Here is a 26983-nt window from a genome sequence, read left to right on the forward strand (position 1 = left end):
GAGGGTGGTGTTTAGACAATAGACAATGGGTGCAGAAGTAGGCCATTCGGCCCTTTGAGCCAGCAACGCCATTCAATGTGATCATGGCTGATCATCCCCAATCAGTACCCCATTCCTGCCTTCTCCCCATATCCCCTGACTCCGCTATCTTTAAGAACCCTATCTAGCTCTCTCTTGAAAGTATCCAGAGAACCGGCCTCTGAGGCAGAGAATTCCACAGACTCGCCATGCTCTGTGAGAAAAAGTGTTTCCTCGTTTCCGTTCTAAATGGCTTACTCCTTATTCTTAAACTGTGGCCCCTGGTTCTAGATTCCCCCAACATCGGGAACATGTTTCCGGCATGTCCAAGCAATAGAAAAACTGCATTGTATTTGTATACATAAGAGTCGTGACGTGCAGAATGAACTTTGAAATAGTATCTTAATTCAATTTAATTAAACCTAGGGACTTGTGTTTACACTGAAGGGGTTGGTGCAGTCTTGTGCGAGTTTGAAGTTAGTGGATAAGTTTGCATGATATCTTGCTCTGTTGTGTTGTGGATGCAGAATGCAAATGTATTCTTAGCATCTTCATCTCCACATGACTGGAATGGTTTCTGTATGTAGAAACGTTTTTTAATTTGACGTTTTATGAATCTCATTCTGGTTCATTTTATTACGATCTCATGTCAGATATTTGTGCAGTTTTACTTGCATCTAGGTTAATTGTTTTTTTCTATTGTTTAATTACAGTATATTTCCACAAACAGTCATTTTTTTCAGCAATGTTACCTAATATTTTGTATTAGCGCTTGAACATTGGGGCAGGACTGAAGCCATAATATTTGAGGTATGGAACATTTAAAATTTTGAGGAACTCGAAAGATTCATTTCCCACCATGTGAAGAAATGTATCTCAGACCCAAGTAACTGACTACTTATTTTGAGACATTGAAACATATAAGATTGTTAAGGGCTTGGATACGCTAGAGGCAGGAAACATGTTCCCGATATTGGGGGGAGTCCAGAACCAGGGGCCACAGTTTAAGAATAAGGAGTAAGCCATTTAGAATGGAGACAAGGATTCTCACAGAGAGTGGTGAGTGTGGAATTCTCTGCCTCAGAGGGCGGTGGTGGCAGGTTCTCTGGATACTTTCAAGAGAGAGCTAGATAGTGCTCTTAGAAATAGCGGAATCAGGGGATATGGGGAGAAGGCAGGAACGGGGTACTGATTGGGGATGATCAGCCATGATCACATTGAATGGCGGTGCTGGCTTGAAGGGCCAAATGGCCTACTCCTGCACCTATTGTCTATTGAGACTGTGACCCCTGATTCTAGACACCCAGACTGTGAGAAAGAGCAATTCTTGGCAAACCTGCAAGAATTTTGTATGCAAAGAGATTGCCACTCATTCATCTAAATTCAAGAGTACAGCCTAAACTCACCTTGTATGACAAGCTCACCGTTCATAGAGTAAGTCTGGTAAATCTTCACTGCACACCCTCTACCTCTGAAAAACCAGATTTCTACCAAATGTTCCAGAAGTGGTTTCACCAGGGCACACCTACTGTAATTAGAGCAAAATGTCTTTCTGCTCATGTAACCAAAATGTGTTGCTGTAAAGGGCAACATATTGTGTGCCTTACTGCTTGCTGAAGCTGAATGTTAAGTTCCAATGATTTGTAAAAAAAAAGTCACTTTCACTCTTTCATAATTTAAATAATCACTATTCTGATTCTTTCCATCTCTTTGTGAACAGCTGGTGCCTCAGCACTTGTACATTTGACACCCTGCTAGTCACATTCTCTCAACCTGAAAAATACCTATTTATTCCCACAGTTTTCTATCTGCCTACCAATTCTCAATCTACACCAGTTGTACTGTACACTTTAATGTTTTTTTTTAATAACCTATGTGCATCATCTGAAAGGTCACATGAACCAATTTGCCTTCATCAAATTTAGTCTTAAATCCACTGTTCTGCCTTATCCGTTCCAAGTGTCTTGGTATCCTTTGGTTATAGATTACAGCAAATTCCCTCCTTAAGCTGCTCTGCATTCTTTCAGCTCACTCTGCCGTCCAGCTTCACGTTATTGGCAAATCTGAATATATTCCCTCGCATTATTGAAATAGATTGTGAACAGCTGGGGCTCTAACATTGATCTTTGTGGCCATGACCTCCAGAACTAAAGGAATCCTCTCTTTGCCTTCTAAATTAATGAAAACTGGTGATGATATACGTAGACTTTTAGTAAGTCTTCTGACAAGGTCTTGCTTGGCAGGCTGGTCCACATGGGATCAGAGTTGTATTGGCCAACTGGATCCAAAAATAGCTTGACTATAGGATGCTAATCGTGGTGGGTTGCCTTTGACTTGTTATCAGTGGTGGTGATTCCATTGTTTTTATTCATCTATATAAATGATTGAGTGTTGAAAGTGCAAGCCACAATTTTCAGCAAAAATAAAAACCACACTGTTGGAGGAAGTTTCACTGTCCTGATTAAATGTTATAGTTTGTATGCCTCGTTGTCACCTCACCCTCGGCTAACAATGAATCATTCCTAGATACATTGTCTGCTCTGTTCTTTTGTTTTCACACCTCACCTTTCCATTTGTCTAGTCTCCCTCTCCTCTGACTCGGTCTGAAGAAGGGTCTCAACCCAAAACGTCACCCTTTCTTTCTCTCCAGAGATACTGCCTGTCCTGCTGAGTTACTCCAGCATTTTGTGTCTATCTGCAGATGGGACGTCAGGCACCATCTACGGAGGGAATTGAAGGAAGCATTTGGAATATTGGTGCAGTTCTGGTATCCCCGTTAAAGAAAGGATGTGGAGGCTTTGGAGAGGGTGCAGAGGAGATTTATCAGAAAATGCTGCCTGGGTTTCAGCTAAAAGGAGAGATCAGATGAACGGATCGTTCACTCTGGAACGTTGGGGTTGAGGCAGATGATAGAAGTATATAAAATTATATAGGTAGCTTGTACACGCTAGAATTTAGAAGATTGAGGGGGGATCTTATAGAAACTTACAAAATTCTTAAGGGGTTGGACAGGCTAGATGCAGGAAGATTATTCCCGGTGTTGGAGAAGTCCAGAACTAGGGGGTCACAGTTTAAGGATAAGAGGGAAGTCTTTTAGGACCAAGATGAGAAAATCATTTTTTTACACAGAGAGTGGTGAATCTGTGGAATTCTAGTTGAGGCCAGTTCATTGGCTATATTTAAGATGGTGGAGTTAGATGTGGCTAAAGGGATCAGGGGGTATGGAGAGAAGGCAGGGATGGGATACTGAGTTGGATGATCAGCCATGATCATATCGAATGGCGGTGCAGGCTCGAAGGGCCGAATGGCCTACTCCTGCACCTATTTTCTATGTTTCTATAGGGTAGTCAGAATCTTTTTCCCTTGGGTGGAAATGTCCAAAGGTAGACACAAAATGCTGGAGAACAGGCAACATCTCTGGAGGGAACGAATGGGTGACGTTTTGGGTCGAGACCCTTCTTCAGACTGAGTCAGGGGAGAGGGAGACTAGACAAATGTCCAAAACAAGAGGGCAAAGCAATGGCGAGAAGGGGAAAGTTTAATAGAGATGTGCGGGGCATGTTTTTTTTTACACCGAGGTCATTGCCAGGGGTGGTGATGCAGGCAGGTATGATAGTGGTGATTAAAAAGCTCAGATAGGCACATTGGAAGTGCAAGGAATAGAGGGATGTGGATGTTGTTGGACTAACTTTAGTCGGACTTTACTGGATAGCAGGCAACAAAACTTTCCTGTGCCTCAATACACACGATAATAAACTATGTACATACAAATGAGATCATTTTAATTTGGCATGTCTGGTGTAAACATTGTGGTCGGAAGACTGAAGAAAGGTCCTGACCCAAATCGTCACCCATCCATGTTCTCTATAGATGTTTTATGCCCCTCTTTGTTACTCCAGAGCTTTGTGTCCTAAAAAGTCATTGTTTATTTCCCTCCCAGATGTTTTCCCGGTCTCGCAGAGTTCCTGCAGTGTTTTTTTTGCTCATGATTCCAGCATGTGTAGTCTCTTGTGTTTGTGTCTCCACAATTATTTATTTTGCGGAGGACAGAAGACATGCCGTCAGTTTTGTGAAATGGATAAAGGGCAGTAGGATAGAAATATGCCGATGGAATGGCAGGCATGCGGTAGATGACGTTTATTGTGGGAAAAAGTGAGGCAAGGAAGAGGAAATATAGGATGAGGATTCGGTTGTAAAATGGGTGTGGGAGCAGAGAGATTTGTGAATGCCAGTGCACAAGCAACGCCGGTTGAAAAAGTTAATAAGACAAACAGAATTCTAGGTTCTTAACAGGCATTGAATACTAAAGGGAAGGTAGACAAAAGTCTGAGGAAGGGTTTCGGCCCGAAACGTTGCCTATTTCCTTCGCTCCATAGATGCTGCCTCACCCGTTGAGTTTTTCCAGCAATTTTGTCTAACTTCAATTTTCTGCATCTGCAGTTCCTTCTTGAACATACAAAAGGGAAGTCATGCTGAACTTTTATAAAACATTGGTCTGGAATATTGTGTTCATTTATGGCCGCCTCGTAAGGATGTAGAAGCATTTGTAAAGGGTCCAGAACAGAATGGTTCTTATGAGAAGAGATTACAGTTACAGGGATAGTTTAGAGAGACTAGAACTGTTTTTCCTTGGAGAAATATCAAGGAAGATTTAATAAAATCACAGAAAACGAAAGGTCTGAAATCAGTGGATAGTGGGAACCTGTTGGTGGAGGAATGGGGAAATAGAGGTCACGGATATAAACTAAAACTAAGGAGAAATCGGAATGATGCTTGGAATGTAAACGCGTGGCCTGCAGATTCCATTGTGGCTTCAAGGAAATTTGATAAATAGATGGTGAGGAAATAATTTGCAAAGCTATGGGAGTGACCAGGAGCCACTATTACTAATGTAAAGTTATCTAATTCACAGTTCTGTTTTCATAAGTTCAGAAATTCTAGAAGCAGAATTAGACCCATCAAGACTACTCCACCATTCAATCATGGCAGATATATTTTTCTCTCTCAATCCATCCTCCAGTTTTTGCCCCCTTGCTAATCAATAATCTGTCAATCTCCACCTTTAAAAATATCCATTGAATTATCAATCCTTTCACCCTCTCTCCTTTGATGGTGGAATATATTTTCTTCCTTTCAACCTGTGGGAACTGTTCTAAATCTATCGTATTTTGGAGGGGAGTAATATTGCTTTTACTATTTCCTTAACTGCTACCATTATAAAAAAACCAAAAAAAAAAAAAACCTGGAATACAAGTCATCAGGACCTGAGAATTTATTGTACTTCATTCCCCTCGGAGGCCGGTTCTCTGGATGCTTTCAAGAGAGAGCTAGATAGGGTTTAAAAATAGAGGAGTCGGGGGATATGGGGAGAAGGCAGGAATGGGGTACTGATTGGGGATGATCAGCCATGATCACATTGAATGGCGGTGCTGGCTCGAAGGGCTGAATGGCCTACTCCTGCAACTATTGTCTATTAATTTCTTCAATACTAGTGTTTTCTTTTAACATGTTACTGTTGGTGAACCTCTCCTTTATTCTACACCTGTAGTCTTCTACAGGTTATGGGAGGTTTTCTGTGCGTCGTGACTCTTGCACATAGATCTAAACATCAGTACATCTGGTTCCTTATTGCAAGGAAATCAGTTGTGACTCCATGCTTGCCAATGCAATTGAACATTATCAATCCAATCTTCTTCTTGCGTATGGCGTGCACATCCTAAAGTTGCAGGACAACTTGTTCTATTTGATTATGCACGCCGGGTTGATTGCATTCGTTGAAACAGGGCAGACCACGTGAAGGTTGCAATCTCCCACCCCATCCATCCAATGACGACACCAGAGGATGTTCATGAACTCCGCAGGGTTTATGACTATCTGGTGGTTTATGATTCTTCAACTTGAGCTGACATTGTTAATTCAAGTTTTTTTAATTAGTTGTATTTCAAATTCCCTAGCTCCCAGGATAGGATATGAACTTCTTCCCCTGGGACTATGGTTTCCACTCCTTTAACCCAACCACCCTGCTTCATACCTTTTTCTTGTTTTACACCTTTGGCTATATTTTAAAAGTATTGTCACTAAAGTGCTTTGGGGAACGGGAGGAGGGGTAAGATGGAGTTGCTGGTGAGTTATGATGGAATTACAGATGCTGTGTGAGTGCAAGTACCCTTCAATATCAGGATGAAATTTTGTGTCACTTTGCGATTTCTTGCTGTTGTTAATTCACTTTGACTATTTTCATTGATTCAATTACCTAAAAGACTTGCATCTTTGCACTTGGCTGCCTTGTTATTAATGAGGTTTCTTTTAGAAATATAATTCATAAACTTATTTATTTAAATTGTACTCATTCACATTGCGGTACCTGCACCTATTATCTGTTGTCTATTGGTAGGCATGGTATTCCATCAGTTCTGTGTGTGATCAATGCATTAGTACACCAAGGTATTGGACCTTGTTTTTATGATGCTTAGCTATCCTAATCTTGAATCAATTGTAATATCGGGTGCAATATTGGGATAAGCATACGGTACAAAAGAAAATACTCAATTGATAAAATTACGATTGTAAGATTGTTACTTTGTAATCATACGATAATAAGACATAGGAGCAGAATTAGGCCATTTGGCTCACCCAGCCATGGGGTGGGCTCTGGTGCTCTGAGGCAGCAAATATACCATTGCGCCACTGTGCTGTCTGTGGCAATGAATTACGCAAATTCACTATCCTCTGGCCAAAGAAATTCCTCCTCAGCTCCATTCTAAAGGTACGTCCCTTTATTTTGAGGCTGTGCCTTCTTCTTGCGTATGGCGTGCACAGCCTGAAGTTGTAGGACAACTTGTTCTATTTGATCTTATTTGATTGTGCACGCCAAGTTGATTGCATTTGTTGAAACAGGGCAGACCACGTGAAGGTTGCAATCTCCCACCCCAGGCAGTGCCTTTTGGTCCTAGACTCTCCCACTAATGGAAACATCCTCTCCACACCCACTCTATCTAGTCCTTCACATTAAAAATAAAACATGGTCGTAGTTTATAGCTGTTGCATTTTTTTGTGAAGAATTCAATCAAATCTTCCATTCCTTCCTTACTTAAAGAGATAATTTATTTTGGGTGATAGTTCTATTCATCACCAACAACCTCTCTGAACCCTCTCTGACGTAGGAGTTAGAATGAAGTTTATTCTAAATGTGCTGCAGCGATCATCAAAAAATGTGTTTTCTAGCAAGGTGCAGGCTAACAATCGAATTAAATCTTTCCTATCAGCAGCCACAGCATAATAGTTCCCAGTTCTAAGAGGAGTGGCTGGAACTGGAGCAAAATGCATCTAGTGGAAACATTAGGTTCACTTGACATCCTTAGCTAATTTTAACAGTGGATTTAATTTCAGCTTGAGTGGTGGGGGGGGGTCAACATGTTAAATTGTGAGCTGATTCTACGGCTTGGCTTGTTTTCTCCAGAGTGTTGGAGGCTTCGAGCAGACCTGATAGAAGTGTACATGGGTATTATGAGAGGCAGCCAGAACCTTTTTCCTAGGGTTGAAAAGTCATAGACAAGAGGGCATAGTTTAAGGTGAGAGGGGGGATAGTTCAATGGAGATGTGCAGAGTGAGTTTTTTGTTTACACAGTGGGGGCTAGGGGTGGTGGAGGCGGTTACGATAGTAGCATTTAAGAAGGTTTTGGAGAGGCAGGGAATGGAAGGATATGGATCACATGCAGACAGAGATGATTAGTTTAACTTGCCATCATGGGAATTGTGGGCCGAATGGTCTGTTCCTATGCTCTACTGTTCTATGTACGTACTGTGAACATTCCGATCTGTTGTTGGCAACTGTTATCTATACTACACAGCTTACAACTGCTCTTTCTAAATTTAGTCTGTTTGTCCTAGACTAAATATTGTACACCTAAATTATTAATTAATAGCTATAGTATAACAATATTAGCAGGAGATATAATAACTGGTTGGTGCAGTGGTAGAGTTGTTGCCTTACAGCGCCAGAGACCTGGGTTCGATCATGACTGCAAGTGCTGTCTGTATGGAGTTTATATGTTCTCCCTGTGACCTCGTAGATTTTCTCTGGGTGCTCCACTTTCGTCCCACACATCCAAAGATGTACAGCTTTGTTGGTTAATTGGCTTCTGGAAATTGTACTTTTTCATACAGAGAGTTGTGAGTCTGTGGAATTCTCTGCCTCGGAGGGCAATGGAGGCCGGTTCTCTGGATACTTTCAAGAGAGAGCTAGATAGGGCTCTTAAAGATAGCGGAGTCAGGGGATATGGGGAGAAGGAAGGAACGGGGTACTGATTGGGGATGATCAGCCATGATCACATTTGTGGTGTATATTATATAAATGGTGTTACCTACCTCCAAGTTAAAGGGGGAGCAGTGTGATGTATGTGATATAATTAGCAAATGTTATGTCTTGTGCGAGGGAACGCATGCGCTGGGGGAGACTCAAGGTGGCGTCCTGGAATTAAGAAGCATGTTAGTTTACTCCCGTATCTGAGTGTTATTTTAAGTCAGTTCCAAGCACCCAAATACACAACAACATTGAGTGCTGGTTCGAAGGGCCGAATGGCCTACTCCTGCACCTATTGTCTATTGTCTCTAGTCTGTAGGATAGTGCTAGTGTGATCACTGGTCACCAGGGTCTTAGGCCAAAGAATCTGTTTCAATGCTGTATCTCTAAAGTCTAAATGAGATTTAATAATGTCATTGAGATTTTTAATATTTTAAAGTTCAGCATTGAACTTTAAAATATTAGAATTAAATTGTATAGTTTACTTTTTGATTTTTGAAGTTACTTGTATTTGCTAGTTATGTATATTTCCTCTCTATTAGCAAAAGAAGTTCCTTGCTTTTTCCTCCCCACGGTTTTCAGCTAATCATTTTCCTTCTGCACTGTGGTTCCACAGGTGCAGGGTTGCACTCATGGGTATTCTTCAAATGCGCAAGTCGGTAATGAAACTGAGAAACAATTTGAGTCATGGGGCTTTGGTGCTTTAACCTATGCTAAGTCAATATTCACACTTGCACTGTTCCAGCAGGTGGGCAGAGGTTTAAAAAAAAAAAGATGCAATTTTTCATCCCATTCCCATCCCACTTCATTGTGTAAAATAATTATTGAGTGAGCAAAAACAAGGATATTTTTGAGGGAAAATTTAGAATTGGAATTTCAAATTATAACTCTTTGACCTCACTAGGAATGTTGCCACATCATATTTCATTTACTTTATGAATGGGAAGTGACAGGGAATTAAAGCACCAATTCTATGCCGCCAGCCAGCTTCCAAAGAGATGGGATTCCGAAGAAATGATTAACAGATATTGTTAATTGGTATTTGGAGCAGTTTAAGTCTCAAATGCACAAAAGGTTTATTTTACTGTAATTTGAGTGATGATTATATCTCTGGCATTCATGGTGAGCAAAGGTGATTACTTTTGGCTGTTTTTGGTGGTGTGAGAAAAAAAAATGTTTCAATGAGAATCAGACAGAAGACCCAATCAATACAAATTGATCTGCAAGAATTTGTTTGGCCTGGTCTGTTTTTCCTGTTACAGGCTCATACTGGGCATGGTTGAGCAGCATCAGTGGATGTGATAAATGAAATTAGCACGTCTGGTCAATGACCTTTTAGTTTGCTTCTCTGTTTCTGTTTAAAGAAGCTAACGGATAATTCAGTAACTTTATAACTTTGTTCAATGAAGCACAAAGGTGGACTTGAGGAGGAAGAAGTAGAAACAAGGAACTGCAGACGATGGTTTATGAATCCAAAGTGCTGGAGCAACTCAGCGGGTCAGGCGGTATCTCTGGAGACAAGGAATGGGTGACATTCGGGTCGAGATGCTTCTTCAGAGAGATTGATTATATTTTGTGCGGGGACCATTCAGACTTGACTCCCTGTGGTTAAGATTGGGATTTTTATGTCTAACATTAAATATTATGAGGAACATATGGCTACTGATGTGATCACAGCACATTCAAAATATATGGTTTGCATAAGCACTATGCAGAGATGTTTGCATCAAGTGAAGTGAAAGGTAGCTAGGTTGCTGTTATTTCAGCACAGGACAAGGAACTACAGGCTGGTAAGCCTGACATCAGCGGTGTGTAAGTTTCGGGAGGCGATTTTGAGAGGATCCAAGTGCACTGGACTGAGTAGAGATAGTCAGCCTGGCTTTTTGCATCGGAATTTGTCTCATAAATCTGTTGGAGATTTTTTAAAGAGGTAATAACTAAGAGGATTGATGAGAGCAGGGGAATGAGTGGGCATAGTCTAGGCGCACTTTAATGGGGTCTTTAACAAGGCCCTGTATGGTCGTCTAGTCGAAGGCAGACACAACATGCTGGAGTCATATGTACCGGTACCAGCATCTGCAGTTCTTTCCTACACATGGTAGTCTAGTCTGGCAGGTTAGTTTGCATGCTATCCAGGGAGAGTCAGATGATTTTATACACATTTGGTTTGACGTAAGAACAGAGAATGGTGGTAGGTTTTTTGGACTATGGGGACTGTGACTAATGATGTGTAAAAGTGACTGGTTCTGGGCCCATTGTTGTTGGTCATTTATCATAAGCGAACTGGGAATGTACTAGGCATGGTTAGTAAATGTGTAGATAACACGAAAATAGCTGTTATTGCAGCCAATTAAGTAGTTTATAAGACCATAAGACATTGGAACAGAATTAGGCCATTCACCCCATCGGGTCTACTGTGCCATTCAATCATGGCTGATCTATGTTTCCTCTGAACTCCATTATCCTGCCTTCTCCCTATCTTTGACACCCTTGAGAAGAATCAAGAACCTATCAATCTTCGCTTTCTGCAATAATTGAAATGGAATCATGATCAGCTAGGTAAGTGGATCGAGCAGTGGCAAATGATGTTCAATTCAGTAAATACAAGGTGTTGTGTTTTGGAGAGTCAAACTAGAATAGGACTTTCACAGCTCTTAGTTCCTGCATGTGCATATCTTTGAATATTTGTTTAGAGATTGGCAGAGAGCATACTGACCAGGTGTATCATGACCTGGTTTGGTAACACCCTAGAATGAAGAAGACTGTGGAAGGTGTTTGAAATTACCCGGTCCATCAGGGGTACTGACCACCTAACCATCAAATGGATCTACAGAAACAGGCAGCTAATATCATCAAAGACACACACCAACCTGATCAAGCACTCATCCTGTTGGTATCATCGGGGGAGAAAAGGTACAGGAGGCTGACAATTGTGACCTCCAGGTTTATGAACAACTTTTCAACAACCATAACATCTTTGCACAACCCTACCTCAATCTACTATGGACTTTGTTTAGGTTGAACCACACACTTCAGATTCCACTATTATGGCCTGGGTATCAAGTCTTGCTGTTAATTTATTTCAATATTAATTAATTATACATTTATTTGTTCTGTTAATGTGCCTGTAAAGCCTCAGCAAATAATCATTTCTTTGTTCCGTTCCGGTACATATGACAACCAAACACTTGACTCTTGAACAGTGCAGCAAATAGGCCATGTGTTTGTTTTCTCTGCTATTAGGTAGGATGATGCATAAATTATTTTTACCTCTGTGCTATTCCTGTAACGTCGCATAAATCCCTCGATTTCTGAAATTTATCAATCAGCCTTGATGTAATCACAGTTCAGATTCTTGCATAGAGAATTCACTGCTCCCAGGGTGAAAACCATCTTTTCGTATCTCTGCCCTAAATGGTTGACCCCCTTATTTTGAAAAAAGTTATTCTTAAGGGGGTGGGTGGAAGGAATCTATTGCCGCCTATTTGCCCTCACACTATCGTGTCAATCATAAGGGAGTTGAATTAGGCCATTCGGCCCATCAAAACTACTCTGCCATTCAATCATGGCTGATCTATCTCTCCCTCCTAACCCCATTTTCCTGCCTTTTCCCATAACCTCTGACACCTGTATTGATCAAGAATCTATCTATCTCTGCCTTAAAAATATCTACTGTCTTGGCCTCCACAGCCTTCAGTGGCAAAGAATTCCACAGATTCACCACCCTCTCAATACATTTCTCCTCATCTCCTTTAATTCTGAGGCTATGACCTCTAGTCCTAAACTCTCCGACTAGTGGAAACATCCTCTTCCCATCCACTCAGTCCAAGCCTTTCACAATTCTGTATGTTTCAATGTTTCAATGAGGTTCCCCCCCCCCCCCCCCCCCTCATTCTTCTAAGCTCCAGCAAGTACAGTGTTGACAAACACTCATCATAGGTTAATCTGATCATTCCTGGGATAATTCTTGTAAACTTGCTCTGGATTCTCTCCAGAGCCAGCACATCCTTCCTCCGTATGGTGCCCAAAATTGCTCACAATATTCCAAAAGCGGACTTACCAGTGCCTTAAAGAGCCTCAACATAACATCCCTGTTTTTGTATACAGGCCCTCTTGAAATGTTTGTGTTAAATTTGCAATAATGGATTGCAAAAGAAATTGGGCCCTTTATAATTTTTACTATTTGTACAACTTTCTCTGGTATGATTTTGAAAGAATAGACTAATGTGATATCTAAGTTCACAGAAGTTGCTCTTCTGTTTCCTTGTTTCTGAGGGTTAGCGACATTTTGATTGTACACTTGTAACTTTGCTCAATAGCATCTTGTTAAAGATCATGAAAGCTGTGTATATGCCATCCATTACATTATCCATGCACCGTATCTGTTGCCTCAAAGAATAATGTATAGGAAGGAACTGCAGATGCTGGTTTGAACCGAAGATGGACACAGAATGCCAGAGTAACTCAGCAGTCAATAGTCAATAGTCAATTTAATTGTCATTTGGACCCCTTGAGGTCCAAACGAAATGCCGTTTCTGCAGCCATACATTACAAACAAATAGACCCCAGACACAACATAATTTACATTTTACATAAACATCCATCACATTGCTGTGATGGAAGGCCAAAAAAAAACTTATCTCTCCATTGCACTCTCCCCCCCACCCCCCCGATGTCAAAGTCAAAGCCCCCGGCTGGCGATGGCGATTGTCCCGCAGCCATTAAAGACACGCCGGGTGGTGCAAGATCGCACACCGGGTCTTGGTGTAAGAGCCCCCGGCGTGCGCTCGCAGAGTCCTGCGGCCATTCCAAGCCGCGCGGGGCGGTGATGTTAGGCCCCGCTCCAGGAGCTCTTCAACCCCGCAACTCAGGCGGGAGAAGTCGCCGTTGCAGGAGCCCTGAAAAGCGGTCTCCCTCCAGTGACCCGCGGGCTCCCGGTGCCGCCATCTGCAGACGCGCAGTTGCAGCCTCCGAATCAGCAGCAGCAGCAGCGCTCCACCACCGCTCCACCCGCTCCGGACTCGGCCAGCTCCACGACGGTGACGGTGAGGTGAGTCGGCACCAGAGTCCCCGGTGTCTTCCTGTTGGAGGCCGCACCTCATTGCAGCCCCAACGACAACGTAGACCCGACAAGAAAAGGTCGGATCTCCCGTGCAGGGAGAGATTTAAAAGTTGCCCCCTCCCTCCCCACCCCACCCCCCCCCCCCCCCCCACACACACACACCCCAACAAAAAATACATAGAAACATAGACAAAAAATAATAAAAACGCGGACGGGCTGCAGAGGCCGCTGCTGACCAGAGTCGCGCCGCCTACCGGGAGACAGGACAGGCAGCATCTCTGGATAGAAGGAATGGATTAAGTTTTGGGTGAGACCCTTCTTCAGACTGAGTTGGGAGAGAGGATACAAAGATAAGGAAGTGTAAGGTGTGAAAACGAGATAAAATGGATGGAGATCAAAGAAAATGTAGAATAGATCATTGTTTCTGTAAGCTAAAAATACCAAATATGGCCTATTACATTATCATTGCACTAGTATTAATAGATGCGATTGCGTGTCAATTTTAATGGCCACCCACGGATTAAGTAGCAGCTATTTTCTTTCAAGACAATGTTGTTTGATTAATAGTGTGAGGTTACAGGAAAACAGATTTTCTTCTCTTTTACTTTTTTTTCCAAGATAGCTTTTTCCTGCTTGTCAATTTCCAAAATAACGAAATCAAAATTTTCTAGGTTGAAATTGTGTCATAACCAATGAGGGTATGTAATACACATAACACTCTCTGTTCTCTAATTTGTCAAATGCATTATACTCTATTTGTGTGATGGAAGCATATACTACTACCTGTATACTTTGTTCGATGTGGATATCCAAACCAAACTGAAGGTTGGATGCCGATGCATCTAACTATCGCTTTGTCTCTGAACGGCATTGAGTTACACAGTAGTATGGCGATGGGATAGAGAAAGGGACTTGATGCACTTTATATTTACCATCTCAGCTTCACGGTGCCCTCCATAATGTTTGGGACAAAGACCCATGCCTCTGTACTCTACAATTTGAGATGTGATAGCGATTCATGGACATCACTTAATGCTGGGTGTCTTCTCCGGTGATGCTCTGCCAGGCCTGTATTGCAGCCATCTTGAGCTTATGGTGATTTCCATGAATCGCAGACTTTAAGCAGTCATTGCATGCAAAGGATATGCGACAAAATACTAAACATGACTACTTTCATTTACATGACATTGCTGTATCCCAAACATTATGGTGCCCTGAAATGGGGGGACTATGTATAAACACTGCGGTCATTTCTACATGGTGAAACCAAAATGTATAATAATAATGATAATTTATTACGGACTCGAGGTCCAGACAAGTGGCAACATTACATTAAACAAAAAAATGCATTGCATATTTAAAAAAAAATCATAAAGTACATATAAAATCTTAGTATATCACTTATAAAAGCATCATAAATTATATATTTTTTAAAACACAATACATGAGTTAAAAATCCAGATTAAAAGAATGATCAATGTCCTACAATGAGACAATGATACCAGTGTCTCCACAGCTGGGATTCGTAGCGTGTAGTGCTAACCCTTATATTTGACAAGGCCACAATAATTACATTTTTAGAGTCATTTATCCTGCAAATGAATGTATACATGTGATTTCTTAGAATAGCTTCTAAAGTACTGACTCCTGCAGCCACAAACATATTACTGGCACTACACCATCTAGGTTTCCTTAGCAGTGTTCTCATGGCATCGTTATATGCCACCTTTAGTCTCTGCACACTTGTCTTTCCATAGTTCGACATAGTTGCGCAGTGTAGAGTGGTGTGCAGTATGCTCTAAACAGTGACATCTTCACCACATCTGCACACGCACCAAATTTACGCAAGAGAATATTCGCCTGTACATACAGCATGCGTCGTTACCTATAAATATCCTCATCATCTGTCATTTGTTCTGTAATAAAATGCCCTAGATATTTTACCTTATTACAGACACTAAGATTATTGTCAGACAATTTAAAATCAGGAAATTTTAGACATTTATCCTCTTTGGTTCTACAGATCATAACAGCACTCTTACTAGCATCATATTTAATATCATGTTCCACACCATAAACAGAACATATAGGAAGGAGCTGCTGGAGACCAGCGCTAGATGGACTAAAGACTACAAGATCATCTGCATACATAATATGGTTCACTAAAATATTACCAATCACGCACCCAGTATTACAGGCTTTCAATTGTTTGGACAGATCATCAATATATAGATTAAAAAGGACTGGGGACAAAATTCCCCCTTGTCTAACACCATTGCTAACCCCAAATGGGGCTGAGACCCTATTGCCCCATTTTATTTGCATAGTCTGGTGGGCATACCAGTAGGCCAGAATTCTCACAATGTATTTAGGCACCCCTCTTTGACTCATTTTACCAAACAACTTTCTGTGACTAACATGGTCAAAGGCTTTGGAAGCATCAATAAAGCACATAAGGTTTAATAGTTTTTGCCTCTATATTTGTTTACAATCTCCTTTAGGGCATATATGCATAAGTCAGTGCCATGTTTAGCTTTAAAGCCAAACTGGTTATCTGTGAAGTTAACAAACTCATTTATTCTATCCAGCAGAACTCTTTCTAAAACGTTGGCAATATGCTGGCTAAAGCTATGGGCCTGTAATTATTTAGGCTGCCTACTTTACCAGCTTTGTCCTTAATGACCGGCACTAACAGAACAGACTACATTGAGTCTGGTAGCAAGCCATGAATCATAAAGCCAGTAAAACAAATAGCAAGGAGAGGAGCTATCCTCATACTCGCATACTTAAGATGTTCAGCAGAAATGTTCAGTTTAAAAATGGCCTTTATTAAAATCTGACAATGTGCACTTTAACCACATGTCATTTTTTTCTATTACAAATCTCAAATTGTGGAGTACAGAGGCAAATAAATAAATGATGGGTCTTTGTCCCAAACATTATGGAGGGCACTGCCTATTAGGAATGGCAACTTTGTTCATTTGCATGGGGTTGCCGACCTGTGTAAAAAGTTACATGCTTGAGTTGTTTTACTGTTCATGTTTTAAACTATCTGTTATGTTTAAACTATTTAAATACATTTTTCCATTGTTATTTGAATATATTTGATTCCTTTTTAATGCCTTTGGCAACAAAAAGCCTTCAAAATGTCATTGAGAGTGGGTCTGTAGAACACTCTGCCTGGCAATTCCTGCAGTAGGTAGGTTGTTCAACCTTGTGAGAGACTACTCAGTCTGTCCTGGGGTTCTGGTAAAAGTAAGTCTGGATGGATGACGTCTCTCGGTAGTGAGTCTCAGTTGTAGGCAAGGTCCGAGATGAACAAATTTGGTTATCTCTATGTCGAAGGTAACAGATTAAGAATGATGAGAATGACTTGGATTGGAATTGCTCCTACTTTAGCAACACGTTGTATTTGTTAAACTATTAAATAGAGGATTGATTTTGGTGATACCAGTACTATATTCAAGAACAAGTGGTTGGGAGATGTTTACACGATATGTATTGGGAATATGACAACATGTTTGAAGGGACTAACTGAGAAGTATTACATATAAGCAAAATAAGTAAAAAAGATGAGAAGGAAGGGATATTGATTGATTTTGTGTTTTAAAAAAAATAAATTTAAAATCAGGAGAAAATGCAGATTTAGTTCTGTGGGCAAGGTGAGCTTGCAGGAGCATATCTGGAGAATTATGTGTCTTTAGCTCTCTGGCATTGAGGAAAATGATATATACATATGTTATTAATCACAAAGCTATCCAGGGGCTTTTGTTTGTGCTTGAGGTGAGGCTGGTAAAGGATGGGAAAGCAGTGTAAGGAGATAATTAGTAATGGGAAAAGGAAGGCTTTGTATTCCAGGACAGTTGACAAGGCAGAACCTCAAGTGTGTTCATGAAGGAACTGCAGATGCTGGAAAATCGAAGGTGCACAAAAATGCTGGAGAAACTCAGCCGGTGCAGCAGCATCTATGGAGCGAAGGAAATAGGTGACGTTTCGGGCCAAAACCCTTCTTCTGAAGAAGGGTTTCGGCCCGAAACGTCACCTATTTCCTTCGCTCCATAGATGCTTCTGCACCCGCTGAGTTTCTCCAGCATTTTTGAGAACCTCAAGTGTGCTTGGTTTAGCTCTATTACATTGCATTATTTGATTAAATTAATCCTGCCATGATGTGTGAAAGAAAACTTCTAAAATGGTTAAAAGTTTTAAATGTGGGTTGAACACGGGACCCCAATGAATGCATCCGCTGAAACGCTTAAATCATCAGAATCTCTATTCTGCCACAGATTAGCCAAGAAAGATTGTTCTAACTTGGCAATGAATAGTAAATCTTCAAGTCAGTATCTTTGTGTTGATCAAAGGCAATAAAGAATGTGGTAAACACAAAATGCCGGAGTAACTCAGCGGGACCAGCACCTTCTCTGGAGAGAAGGAATGGGTGACGTTTTGGGCCGAGACCCGTAACGTCACACATTCCTCTCCAGAGATGCTGCCTGTCCTGCTGAGTTACTCCTGCATGTTGTGTCTATCTTTGGTGTAAACCGGCATCTCCTGTTCCTTCCTACACATTAATGTGGTAAAGGTTGACATGGCTATTCATGCCAGCCAAATACATGGGTTAAATGTCCTCTCACGATAGTCACCAAAACTGCCATTTGTTCTTTCTTTTTCTTGACCTGTGCTGAGATCATCCAGTAAGTTAGATTTAACTTCATTATTATTGTTACGTGGACTGAAGTACAGCAAAAAGCTTTGTTTTGCATGTTATCCAATCAAATCAAATAAACTGTATATAAATGCGATCAAGCCAAACGCAAGTACAATAGCAGGAATGAAGGGAAAGATACAAAGTGCAGAATATAGCTCTCAGCATTTTTTTGCTCCCGAGCTACTTGCTGCAAAGACTCATTATGTTGTCACTGGCTCCTTTAATCATTGTTCTGATGATGATAACATCTACACCAGTGCTATCTATGGAGGTGTATTTTTTCTTATCTGCAATTTCCATCTCTTACCCTTGACCTCTATCATCAACAGGGCTATTAACTGTGTCAGTTTCATTCCAACCTCTGCTCTTACCTGCATCCTATCACACAAAAACAGTGGATGAAACCTTTTAATAAGATGCCACCTTCAGGCACATCTTCCCCTTTCCATTTTTGCAGCCTGCAAATACTTTTAACTCTGCAACTCCATGGCTTATGACACCTATTGCACATTCCCATTAGGTTGGCAGGAGATGTTACACAAATCCTACCCTTTTTCCTTTCTTATTGTCCAGGGAACCAAGCATTGCTTCTAGCTTTTTGATTGAAAGATACAGCATCTCCAGTCCAGCGATTACCCATTGATCACCCGTTCACATTTGTTCCATGTTATCTCACTCTCTACACACTAAGGGGCAATTTGCAGAGGCCCATTTAACCAAGAAACCTGCACACCTCTGGGATATGGCAGGAATCCAGAGCACCCGGTGAAAACTCACGCAGATATATTTGAATGTGCAAACTCCACGCAAGCAACATCCAAGGTCAGTTTTGAACCTCGGTCCCGAGTGCTGTGAGGCAGCAGCTCTACCAGTGATTTGCTGGCATTTAACATTGCATTTGGTTTCTCAATGTGGTCTTTATAATGGAGAAACCACAATCACTGTTTTTAGGCGACTGTTTTATAACAAATCTCAGGAATGATCTTGAGCTTCTAGTTGGCTTTCACTTTAATTCTCCTTCCCATTTGATCCTATCTGGCTGCGGCCTTGTGTACTGTCCCAACATAGAAACATAGAAAATAGGTGCAGAAGTAGGTCATTCGGCTCTTCGAGCCTGCACCGCCACTCAAATGATCATGGCTGATCATCCAACTCAGCATCTTGTACCTGCCTTCTCTCCATACCCCCTGATCCCTTTAGCCACAAGGGCCACATCTAACTCTCTTAAATATAGCCAATGAACTGGGCTCAACTACTTTCTGTGGCAGAGAATTCCACAGAATCACCACTCTCTGTGTGAAAAAAGATTTTCTCATCTCGGTCCTAAAAGACTTCCCCTTTATCCTTGAACTGTGACCCCCTTGTTCTGGACTTCCCCAACATCGGGAACAATCTTCCTGCATCTAGCCTGTCCAAGTCCTTAAGAATTTTGTAAGTTTCTATAAGATCCCGTAAGATTCTATATAACATAGTCCTACATAGTTCATGGAACAGCATTCATCTTTTGTCTACGCATAATACAGCCCTCAAGACTTGCACAGAATTTAGTCATTTCAGTTAAGCAGCCATTCCAATTTCTATCACTATGGGTCCATGGTTATCACGTGTACCAAGATGCAGTGAAATTGCCAAGGTGCAGGTATTGGCACCATTTTCACAGTCCTAGCTGTAACTGGCTGTAAAAGTCCTCATTTTGCTTGGCCATCTTCAAACTTTGTGCCCTGGAGGTGCCTCCCGCAGCTGACCTCGAGGGCGTGGACGATATGGATTATTCTTTTTGTAAAATATTTGCTCCTTCCCCGACTCCCTTCACCCTCCTCTCCGATTCCCGGTCTTCGGGGGCAAGCGGGGGAGGGCTCTGATAAACTTCACCAGTTCTGGTGAGTTGTTGCCAACATATAATTTGGTTTTTTTCACTCTACTAATGCCACCTAATCTGCTGAACAGATTTAGCGTTCTGCTTTATTTCATGTTTCTAGCATTTGCAATGTTTTCTTTCAGTCAAATATTTTTAAATATTCACATTTACTTTTTAAACATGAACCTTCCCCTTATTCTTTTGCTTAATCTTAGAAGGCATAGCTTTAAGATGAGTGGGGGAAATATTAAATTACTCGAAAGTGGTTTCACAGGTAGATAGGATGGTCAAAAGGCTTTTGCATATTGACCTTCAGTCATGGTATTGAGTATTGAAGTTGAGAGATCATGTTGCATAAGACGTTGGTGAGGCCACATTTAGAGTATTGTGTTCAGCTCTGGGCACCTTGTAGGAAAGATTTTGTCAAGCTAGAGAAGATTTACAAGCACGTTGCCAGGACTCGAGAGCCTGAGCTATAGGGAGAGGTTGAGCAGGCTGGGACTCTATTCCTTGGAGCACAGGAGGATGAGGAGTGACCTTTTAGAGGTGTATAAAATCATGAGTGGAATAGATTGGGGAAAATGCACAGTGTCTTTTTCCCAGAGTGCGGGAATCGAGAACTGAAGGACATAGGTTCTAGGTGGGGGGGGGGGGGGGGGTTACCAGGGTATTTCAAGCTGTAACGTATAGATGAGAGTATGACATTGTAATCCTTCACGTGGTTCTAATGTCATTTATATGAATATTGTCTTCGGCTGTTATCGTGTAATAATGGGAAGCTTGCTTGTCATTTACTCCTTTTAAACATCGCAATGCCTCGGCAAGGCTGCCAGCATAATCAAGGACCAGTCCCGCCCCGGTCATTCCCTCTTCTCCCCTCTCCCCTTTAATGAGACTTTATCGAAAGTCAATGTTATACCTTCGTACTAAATGTTGTACCCTTTATCATTTAGCTTGAACTGTGGATGGTTTGATTGTATTCATATATCGTCTTTCCTTTGGATATCATGCAAACAAAAGCTTTTCACTGTATCTTGATACACGTAACAAATCTTGGTACAAGTGACAATATTAAACGAAACTAAGTGTGGTTTGTTCTCTGGTGAAACCTTTGTGTCTCTGAGCTCGTCTCTCTTCACATATCGTCTTTTAAAATTATCCAGGATTCAATGCAGAAGAGTGAGCAACTTTGTCAATTATTAACAATATTTTCTATTCTTCACGTGCTTGATCAGCAAACAGTTTTCCTTATTGACATTTATAACCTGACCTGTTGTTCATACAAAGCATTGCAAAGTGGTCGAAGAAAATGTGAAGTCTGACTGCACCCTTTTTTGTTGTTCTGTTGAAAATCTGCAAGCACCATATGTTTGGAGATGGAATCACGCTATCTGTGTGGATAAATGCACTATGTTTTGTAGTTTGGAAATTAAACTATTTTTGTGCAGATATGTTCAGTGTTTGAACTTTGGGCACTTAATTTTCTTTTAACATTTTTTAGCTCAGTTAGTTTAGTTAACTAAACTAATTGTGTGCACTTTGTTACCAGATTGCAGTTGAAGGCTGTAATGTAATAGAAACATAGAAATTAGGTGCAGGAGTAGGCCATTCGGCCCTTCGAGCCTGCACCGCCATTCAATATGGTCATGGCTGATCATCCAACTCAGTATCCCGTACCTGCCTTCTCTCCATACCCCCTGATCCCCTTAGCCACAAGGGCCACATCTAACTCCCTCTTAAATATAGCAAATATAGTAATGATTTGAGATACTCGTTTCCCACTAGCCCATAAGAAGGGTTTTGGCCCGAAACGTTGCCTATTTCCTTCGCTCGAACAACTCCAGGACTGTTTGGAGTCTGTAGACTGGGCAATGGGTGGAGGACTGCAACCCTACAAAAACCTTCTGAGTGTTTCCCAATCAGAAACCTTGGATGAACTTTGAGATCCGCACTCTTCTGAAGTCCAGACACAGGGCATTCACGTCCAATGATACAGTGGCCTACATGAAGTCCAGATACGACCTTGGTAAGGCCATCAAAAAGGCCAAAAGGGACTTCTCTCCAAACTGGAAGATGAGACAGATGTTCGGCAGCTGTGGCGGGGCCTGAATGCAATCACCTCCTACAAGGCGAAACTATGAGGCAGCTCGAATGTCGGCGAAACATCACATTCTCTGACGAGCTCAATGCGTTTTACGCACGCTTTGATAGGGAGAATACCGATGTGCCATCCCGATCCCCCATTCGCTGTGATGGCATTTCAGTCTCAGTCACAGAGGCCGACGTCAGGAAATCCTTCAGAGGGGTGAACCCCCGAAAAGCACCTGGTCCTGATGGTATACCCGGTCGTGTTCTAAAAACCTGTGCGGACCAACTGGCTGGAGGTTTTACGGACATTTTCAACCTCTCACTTCTGAAGTCTGAGGTCCCCACCTGCTTTAAAAGGGCATCAATTATACCGGTGCCCAAGAAGAGTAAGGTGACGTGCCTCAATGACTATTGACCAGTGGCACTAACGCCGGTGGTGATGAAGTACTTTGAGAGGTTGATCATGGAGCAAATCAACTCCTACCTCGACAAAAACCTGGACCCACTGCAGTTCGCTTACCGCCACAACAGATCAACGGTGGATGCGATCTCGCTGGCCCTCCACTCCGCACTGGACCACTTGGACAGCAAAAACTCATATGTCAGGCTGTTATTCATCGATTACAGCTCGGCATTTAACACAATCATCCCCTCCAAGCTGGTTACCAAACTCGCAGAACTGGGTCTCTGCGCATCCCAAGACCACGACAAGGTTGCAATCCAACGGGGAGGAATACAATAAGCACTGATAGAAAACCCAGAGTGCAGAGATACCAGATTAGCTTTCCAGTTACTATTTAGGAGTCAGTTTGCAGATAGGCTTCATAATTAAATGTAGTCATTTTTGTGAATTTCTCCAGGATATGCGAATCCTTTTAAAGCATAACAAAATTTAGTGTTCTTAGTTATACAATCTAGGTTATTTGTTGTCCAATGCTAATAGACAATTGACTTTGAAGATTAGTTTTTCAGTGAGCGATGCCACCTATAGAGCATTTTAGAGATATATCATAATGTTTGCGCAAAGGCTTCAGTCTTTCATTCTTTCTTTGGGAAATCATTCATTCTTTGGATATAACTGTTATTAGAAAGTCTAGAAAGTTTATCCTTAGAACCAAGAAACTGCAGATGCTAGTCCCAACCCGAAACGTGAACTATCTGTGTTTACCAGCGATGCTGCCTCACCCTGTGTGTTGCTCCAGCACTTTGTGTCTTGTCCTATTTATCCTTAGTTCCCATTGACAGGATGATTTGATGTTATCTTGTGGAACAGCTACAGTCCAAGTTATACAGTTTTAGGAAAGTTATACCATGAAAAAAAGCGAATGGTATGTTAGCTTTCATAGCAAAAGGATTTGAGTATAGGAGCAGGGAGGTTCTACTGCAGTTGTACAGGGTCTTGGTGAGACCACACCTGGAGTATTGCGTACAGTTTTGGTCTCCAAATCTGAGGAAGGACATTATTGCCATAGAGGGAATGCACAGAAGGTTCACCAGACTGATTCCTGGGATGTTCGGACTGTCTTATGAAGAAAGACTGGATAGACTTGGTTTATACTCTCTAGAATTTAGGAGATTGAGAGGGGATCTTATAGAAACTTACAAAATTCTTAAGGGGTTATCTTAAGGACAGGCTAGATGCAGGAAGTTTGCTCCCGATGTTGGGGAAGTCCAGGACAAGGGGTCACAGCTTAAGGATAAGGGGGAAATCCTTTAAAACCGAGATGAGAAGAACTTTTTTCACACAGAGAGTGGTGAATCTCTGGAACTCTCTGCCACAGAGGGTAGTCGAGGCCAGTTCATTGGCTATATTTAAGAGGGAGTTAGATGTGGCCCTTGTGGCTAAGGGGATCAGAGGGTATGGAGAGAAGGCAGGTACGGGATACTGAGTTGGATGATCAGCCATGGTCATATTGAATGGCGGTGCAGGCTCGAAGGGCCGAATGGCCTACTCCTGCACCTAATTTTCTATGTTCCTATGTTTCTAAACCATTTGTATTTCAGTCTGGAATCGGAAAGAATTGCAATAGTGATGTAGTGATTGGTCATAAATGGCAAAAGTCTATTTTGAGTGTTTAATTTAGAGATCCAGCATGGAAACAGACCCTTCAGCCCATCACGTCCACACTGATAATCGATCACCCATTCATATGTTCTATGTTATCTCACTTTTGCATCCACTCCCTGCACACGAGGGGCAATTTTACAGAAGCCAATCAGCCTACGAACCCACACATCATTGGGATGTGGGAAGAAAATGGAGCAACAGGAGGAGACCCATGTGGTCACAGGTAGAACGTGCAAACTCCACACAGACAGTACCCAAGGTCAGGATCGAACCCGGGTCTAAGGATGAGGGAGAATCTTATAGAAACATATAAAATTATAAAGGACTGGACAGGCTAGATGCAGGAAAAATGTTCCCAATGTTGGGCGAGTCCAGAACATTTTTAAATTCTATTTTATTCTTAATATGTTTTATTATTTATTTATTTTTATGATACTGACTGTAAAGGGAAATTCATTTTGTTGTCTCTAATTGAGACAATGACAATAATTTTGAATAGAGTACAATACAACAATACAACCAGGGGCCACAGTCTTAGAATAAAGAGGTGGCAATTTAAGACTGAGGTGAGAAAAAACTTCTTCACCCAGAGAGTTGTGAATTTATGGAATTCCCTGCCACAGAGGCCAGTGGAGGCCAAGTCACTGGATGGATTTAAGAGAGAGTTTATCTAATTCTAGGGGCTAGTGGTCAAGGGATATGGGGAGAAGGCAGACGGGTTATTGATAGGGGACGATCAGCCATGATCACAATGAATGGCAGTGCTGGCTCAAAGGGCCGAGTGGCCTCCTCCTGCACCTATTTTCTATGTTTCTATGGCTCTGTGAGACAGCAGATGTACCAATTGCGCCACAGTGCTGCCCCTGATTAAGTTGTGTTGGATTAATTTCCAGTTGCATGCTACACCAATTTTTAAAAATTAAATAACTGAAGAAAACTGAGTTGTTCTAACAGGGACAATTATTAGCGAAGGATTATTGGTGGTTTGAAATGGCTGACCTACAGACATCTTGCATGCTGATCAGTTTTCAAGTTGAATACAAATTAGGTAGGTACAAATTCCTGATTTGAGATAAAACTATTGACAAAGAGAATTAATCACCTGATGGTATACGGAAATGGTAGATTAATTTTCCTCAAGTCTTTATAAATATTTTATCAGAAAAGGTGCAAAGTTGAATGGATATACTTTCCCAAATTGGCCATAACACCTTTTATTTTTACCTGTTTATAACACTAAAGGAAAAACAGCCAAAATTAATTCACCTAGAAAACTTTAAATACTTGCTTTTTCTTTGGGAGATAAACCATTACCATTCCAACTTTCAACTATATAGGTTTTGCTATGGGAGTTTGCTTCGGAATTTCATGATGTTTCAAACTGCTAGTTTCACAAGGAACTGCGGATTCTGAAACCTTATGTAGAATACAAAGTGCTGGAGTACTCAGTGGGTCAGACAGCATCTAGGGAGTGAATGGATACACAACGTTTTGTGAGGAAACATTTCTAGGTGAACTTCAAAGTAGGCATATTTGATGAGACTTTGCAGTTCAAGTCAAGTCAAGTTTATTTGTCACATACACATACGAGATGTGCAGTGAAATGAAAGTGGCAATGCTTGCGGACATTTGTGCAAAAAGACAAACAAAAAAAGTTGTACATAAAATGTGTTATGAAAATATATATTAGGCACTTTGGTGCCATATGATTGTACTTCTAATAAAATAAAAAATTTTAAAAAAAATTAAAAAAAACTATAAACACAATCATAACACACATATACCTTTACATAATAAATAATGGAAGGAAAAACGTTCAGTAGAGTTAGTCCCTGGTTGAGCAATATAGAGACACCGGGAACAGCAAGGGTGCTCTCTCCCCCCTGATGCTACACATCTCATCTGCACACTCAGGTGTACATTTAAAAAAAAAAACTTCCACCATCCATAGGAAAGACAAAGAATTGTCTTTGGGGAAAAAAAACTGTGCCTCATCTCATTGCTCATTCCAGAAGACCGAGTATGTGGACCAGACTGGACTTTGAAAGTCTGAATGGACTATTTCAATACTCTTTGTCCTAATCTGAGATTGTGCTTGCGTATGGCAATACTTTACTACTGTATGCAAAAAATAATTTAGTTGTACGTCTACTCATGTGACAAAGAACCATTGAAACCATTGCTATTCAAAAACCATTCCCAGTCATTTCTATACTTTTGAACAATTGTCAATGTTGTAAGGATTTGCATAACCTGAGGCTATGAAAAAGAAAGTCATTCTCTTTATTATACACTGTGAATGGCTTGATTGTAATCATGTATAGTATTTCTGCTGATTGATTAGCACACAACAAAAGCTTTTCTTGGGTACTTGGGGACATGTACAGGATAGACAAAAGTGCTGGAGAAACTCAGCGGGTGCAGCAGCATCTATGGAGGGAAGGGAATGGGCAACGTTTCGGGATGAAACCCTTCTTCAGACATGTACCTGGTGAGACCGCATCTGGAATATTGTGTACAATTTTGGTCTACTAAATTGAGGAAGGACATTTTTGCTATTGAGGGAGCTATTGAGGGACTGCAGCGTAGGTTCACCAGGTTAATTTCCGGGATGGCGGGACTGATGTATGATGAAAGAATGGGTCGACTGGGCTTGTATTCACTGGAATTTAGGATAAGAAGGGATCTTATAGAAATATATAAAATTCTTAGTTTGGGCAGGGTAGATGCAGGAAAAATGTTTCCGATGTTGGGGGAAGTCCAGAACCAGGGGTCACAGTTTAAGAATAAGGGGTAGGTCATTTAGGACTGAGATGAGGAAAATCTTTTTCACCCAGAGAGTTGTGAATCTGTGGAATTCTCTACCACAGTGGAGGCCAATT

At 41.3% G+C, this 26983-nt stretch overlaps 1 protein-coding gene across 1 annotated transcript in view; it reads left to right on the plus strand.

The window, feature by feature from the left end:
* sec63 (SEC63 homolog, protein translocation regulator) overlaps nucleotides 1-26983 on the plus strand; it is a 106523-nt gene that overhangs the window by 2862 nt on the left and 76678 nt on the right. The gene's annotated exons all lie outside the window — the stretch shown is intronic.

This window comes from Leucoraja erinacea, chromosome 5 (assembly GCF_028641065.1).
Source record: "Leucoraja erinacea ecotype New England chromosome 5, Leri_hhj_1, whole genome shotgun sequence".
In the NCBI taxonomy this organism is placed as follows: domain Eukaryota; kingdom Metazoa; phylum Chordata; class Chondrichthyes; order Rajiformes; family Rajidae; genus Leucoraja; species Leucoraja erinaceus.